Genomic DNA, 6,000 nt, shown 5'->3' on the forward strand with positions numbered 1-6,000 from the left:
TACAAATAAGTTAGCTGTGATAGTAGCTGAATATGGAAAAGGATATGGAAATTTCAAAATGTACAAATAAAATGGAAAATTCCTACCCTTTCAGAAAGGGATACATTCTCTCCACTAACTGCTACAAATGAGCACACGCATGATGGGTAAGGCAAGCAGCAATTTCAAATGACTTCAGTCCTGGATAGCGATGGTTTTCAAGTAAGCCTCGCTTTCGCTACCGATGCATTTTGTCCAAACAAACCCCTATTGATTGCTGTGAGCTGAGTACTGCTGTACAAGGTGCAGAAAGTACAAAGAGGCTCTGATGTTATCTTTCCTGTAAAGAAATTATCAAAGTAGAAGCTTGGACTTCCCTGGTGGTCCAGTGGTTAAGATTCCACGCTCCCAATGCAGGGGACACAGGTTCATCCCTGGCTGGGGAACTAAGATTCTGCATGCCGCGTGGCGCTGACAAAAAAATAAAAAAGAATCCTTCCACACTTGCCTCCATAAAGTGGGTTGGTTCTAAAATCCTCTGCCACTTAAAGCACTGTTGAATAAAGCAGCAACTTTCTTTAAAAAAAAAAAAAAAAGGAAAAGCTTGACATTTGAAAGCCAAATTCTATTTACTCACACCAAGCAGTAGGTATTAACCCTTTGGGGTCCCAGATCTCTTTGAGAATCTAGTGAAATGCTTAGTTTTTCTGCAGGAAAAAAAAAATGCATATATACATACTTGTTTTTTAAAAGAACCGTGTGAAAAAATTTTGTATGAAGCAGATAATCCCCCTATAGTTCATTTTCTTCACAAATGTAAATAGTCATGTTGGGTCTGTCTGCAGCAGGAAACTGAGTATTTCACCATCACCACCTTCCTTTACATGTGGCTTAGCAGCTGCCTCCTGTACCAGAGAATTCCCTGCAAGTGTGCAGCTAGCTCCAAAGCAAAGTGCCTGGGAGTGTGTGTGTCCAGGCCAGTGTATATCTAAAACCCCCAGATGGCAAAAAGAGATGATGGGGAGCTTGCAATGTTTGAAGGGAATCCACGGGTTTCTTTTAATTGAATATAATGGATTTACAACATTGTGTTAGTTTCAGATGTACAGCAAAATGATTCAGATATATATTTTTTAGATTATTTTCCATGATAGGTTATTACAAGGTATTGAATACAGTTCCCAATTTTTAAAAAAAATTTTACCTAGGGCTTCCCTGGTGGCGCAGTGGTTGAGAATCTGCCTGCTAATGCAGGGGACACGGGTTCGAGCCCTGGTCTGGGAAGATCCCACATGCCACGGAGCAGCTGGGCCCGTGAGCCACAATTGCTGAGCCTGCGCGTCTGGAGCCTGTGCCCCGCGACGGGAGGGGCCGCGATAGAGAGAGTCCCGTGCACCGCGATGAAGAGCGGTCCCCGCACCGCGATGAAGAGTGGCCCCCGCTTGCCGCAACTGGAGAAAGCCCTCGCACGAACCGAAGACCCAACACAGCCAAAAATAAATAAATAAATAAATAAATAAGAAAATCCTTTAAAAAAAAAAAAAAAATTTTTACCTATTTATTTTTTGGCTGCATTGGGTCTTCGTTGCTGCACGCGGGCTTTCTCTAGCTGCGGCGAGCGGGGGCTACTCTTCGCTGTGGTACACGGGCTTCTCATTGTGGTGGCTTCTCTTGTTGCGGAGCATGGGCTCTAGGCGCGCGGCCTTCGGTAGTTGCAGCATGCGGGCTCAATAGTTGCAGCGAGCGGGCTCAGTAGTTGTGGCGCATTGGCTTAGTTGCTCCCTGGCATGTGGGATCTTCCCGGACAAGGGATCGAACTGGTGTCTCCTGCACTGGCAGGCAGATTCTTAACCACTGCACCACCAGGAAGTCCTACAGTTCCCAGTGTTACACAGTAAATCCTTGTTGCTTATCTACTTATGTACAGTAGTTTGTATCTGTTAATCCCATACTCCTAATTTATCCCTCCCCTTCTTTCCCCTTTGGTAAACATGTTTGTTTTCTGTATCTGTGAGTCTGTTTCTGTTTTGTATATAGATTCATTTGTATTATTTTTTATATTCCACATATAAGTGACATCATATAATATTTGTCTTTCTCTGTCTGACTTACTTCACTTAGTATGACAAATGGCAGTATTTCATTCTTTTTTATGGCCAAGTAATACTCCATTGTAAATATATACCACAGCTTCTTAAACCAGTCATCTGTTGACGGACACTTAGGTTGCTTCCATGTCTTGGCTATTATAAATAGTGCTGCTATGAACATTGGGGTGTGTGTATATTTTCAAATTAGTTATATTTTCAATATTTTCAAATTTGCCTTTTCTGGATATATGCCCAGGAGTGGGATTGCTGGATCATATGGTAACTCTATTTTTAGTTTTTTAAGAAACCTCCATACTGTTTTCCATAGTGGCTGCACCAATCTACATTCCCGCCAACAGTGGTGGAGGGTTTGAAGGGAATCCATTCTTAACAGCCTCTTCTGTGCTGGGCAATCTGGGTCTAGTCAGCATACTTAAGAAAGCAGAGTTTTCAAACAAACCTTTATAGACTATTAAATCAAATTACATTAAATTGAACAAAATCAAACATTTATTAGGTGCTTACGCTAGGCACAATGCTGAGTTCCCTGTTCTTAAGGACCTCAAAATCTAATAGAAGAGACAGACACGTAAGCAGTGAAAACACATTGGAAAGTGTGACAATGTCTAGGATGGCTGTAAGCACAAGGGTCTGCTGGAACCTTGGAAATGAAAAGAGGAGTGTTTTAACCCAGCCTGGAGATAGGGCCAGCAGGATAGGTTAGCACAAGTTCAACAGGCACTTTATCTTAGGTTTCACACTCTACCTCCAAAGCCCCCAGCAAAGCTGATCACAGCGCTGTCTAGAAAAATATTTTGCTTCAATTTTTATGAATGATTAAAATCTCCTGATAGGTTGTTCCAGGCACCACCATACAATGAACCTTAAGATTACTGACTGTATCCTATCAAATTGAACTTTATCCTAATGATCTCATCTCCCACAACTTCCAACCCTGGAGTAAAGAATCTATCTTTCTTAATACTGTCTCATTCTTCCACATCCTTATCATTTTTCCCCAGAAGGTTTATGCATCTATTTAATCCATGTTTTTAATAAGCATTCTCAGGTTCTTAGGGGTCGTGGGTGACTTCCATGGAGAATAGGGCCCTAAGAATCTGTGAGTTCATTATATACTTAAAAGAGAAAAAGACTATGAACTGTGATTTTAGAAATCAGTTTATTAGCTACAGCAGGTGATAATATGACATTGATCCATTAACATTTGTAAAACATTGATGTCTAAAATTATTAAAAAGCATCATTACCATATTAAGGGCCTATATAAAATATTAACCCCCTTAACTTGGTTGTTAGGTGGTGTTCTACATATAAAGGGAAATGAAGACTTTTCCAATATTTTGGGAAATGGACCCTTTGATCTAAATGATTCTTCCTCCCCTTTCATGTACAAGAAGGTGCCCTAGACCTCACCTTATATGTTGTACCCAATATAAGATTGTTTGAGCATGCATGTTTAAAGGTAAGCCATTGAGTATGCAAGGGGTACCCAGGAAAAAAATAAGATGTTTTCAAAGTAAGCAAGCAAACTAAGAACAATGGCCAGAGGAAGGCACAGACCAGCAGCTTGGATTAGATAAGGAGTAATGTGAGCCTTTGAGTTTCATATGAAATATGCTTTGAAGGGAGCTCTTCTTCAGGCTCTCAAGTTTACAGATCTGAGAACTGTTTGATATATCAAACATGAATGCAATTAAGGGGGTAACTACATAGAGTGCCAAATTTCATGCGGGACTGAGCACATTCAGAGAGTAACAGACATCAGAAGAATTTTTGTTTGAATTAAGATGTTATTAATTTTTTTTTAATTTAAAAAAAAAAAAACTTGTCTAAACCAGAGCCAGCACCTGCAGCTCCTCACAGGACAGAGAATTGGCACCAAGAGACAAGAAGCAAGGGGGCATCAAATAGCCTCCAGACGACATGTAAGGGAGGAAAAATAATTTCCCTCTGCCCTTCTAGGTTCTTGGCTGAGACACCCACCGTAGTACAAGATAGAGCAACAAGAGAAAAACAAACAGAGGTTTAATAACATGTGTACCTCCTGTATACACGGGAGATACTCAGAAAAACTGAGTAACTCCCAGAAATGGCTCAAGTCACCACCTTAAATACCACCTCCAGCTAAAGGCAAAAGAAGGTGTTGGGAGCTAGTTATGGGAGGCTACTGGGGAAAGCACAGTAAACAAGGGTAAGGTTATTACACAGATTTAGGTCATTGTCTTCTCCACTGATAAGTTTCTAGAGATTCGGTTCTCCTCCTCCTCCTGTTACAGAGAGGGAGATACCCTTACAGAGAGTTTTCCCTTATAAATGTAAATAGCCCTTACAAACGGATAACTTCTACTCAGTTTCCAGAGCTTCTCCTGTGTCTGCAGTTTCTCCAAAATACAGCCCAAAGTAATTCTTATGCCAAAGAGGCATAAGAGTAATTCTTATTGCCAATGCAGCTCAAGTGATTATTCATTTCCTCACATATCCTAGACATGGAAAACATATGTCAGCCTGATGAATTCCTTCTCAACACTAATAATGCCTTAGACTAGCTGCTAAAAACCTTTTATGCCCATTTTCCTTAAAACTTAGAGAGCTTTCTGTTGTGCGTCTACCATGCTATCCATTTTGCAAAGAGGCCAGTTTTGTATAGTTGAAAAATTTCAACTACACAAAAAGATAATAAATAAAACATTTCAACTATACAAAAACTGAAATACCTCAGTTAGATGGATATTTCAAGACAACCTACGTTAATTTTCTGGTGGTCTTAATTTGCCACTTCACTTTACATATTACCAAAAAGTCTTCCAGGACTTGTGTTGATGATTTCTCAAATATTAAGAGTTTTATCACAGAATCTTAAAGCAAATATTTTGAATTTTCTGAAAGAACAGTCAAGTAAGTGTAATAATTTCAGACCAGGTAGTTTTGTATAATGCTCATTAAAAATAATTCAACTTTTCAAAGAAGGAAACATGGTCTTAATTTGTATCCCATACTGGTAGAAAAGTATGTATGTGCTGGGTATAAATAATTATAGTCATTCTCTACATACTGTTTCACAACTATTTTTAATTTAATAATATATCATGGACATCTTTCCAAGCCATAGACATCTTTCCATGTCAGTGTGTACAGAGTTACCTCATTCTTTTTAAAAATAGCACATTATTTCATTCTATGAATGGTCCATAATAGGTACTCCCTTTTTTTTTTTTTTTAATTTATTTATTTATTTATTTATTTATTTATTTATTTATGGCTGTGTTGGGTCTTCGTTTCTGTGTAAGGGCTTTCTCTAGTTGCGGCAAGTGGGGGCCACTCTTCATCGCGGTGCGCGGGCCCCTCACCATCGCGGCCTCTCCCGTTGTGGAGTACAGGCTCCAGACGCGCAGGCTCAGCAACTGTGGCTCACGGGCTCAGTCGCTCCGCGGCATGTGGGATCCTCCCAGACCAGGGCTCGAACCCGCGTCCCCTGCATTGGCAGGCAGATTCTCAACCACTGCGCCACCAGGGAAGCCCTCCCTTTTAATGTAGGTTTTGTTTCCACTTTTCAAAATTTAATTGACCATATTTTTATATGTATCTTTGTGAATGACATATAATTTCTGCTTGAAGTAAAATTGCTGGTGAAAGGGAATGCATATTTCAAATTTTGAATGCTATTACCAAATTGCCCTTCCAAGTATACCAAATTATACTCCCACCCAAAAGTACATGGCAGTACTTATTTCCACTGTCAAATTATTGTTTAATTTGAGTTTATTTCATTATTTGTAAGTTTATTGATTGTGTTAGTTCACTAGGGCTGCCATCACAAAGTACCACACATTGGGCAGCTTAAATAACAGAAATTTATTTCCTCACAGTTCTGGAGGCTAGAAGTCCAAGATCAAGGTGTCAGCAGGGTTGG

This window comes from Balaenoptera acutorostrata, chromosome 2, assembly GCF_949987535.1.
Source record: "Balaenoptera acutorostrata chromosome 2, mBalAcu1.1, whole genome shotgun sequence".
NCBI classification, from domain to species: domain Eukaryota; kingdom Metazoa; phylum Chordata; class Mammalia; order Artiodactyla; family Balaenopteridae; genus Balaenoptera; species Balaenoptera acutorostrata.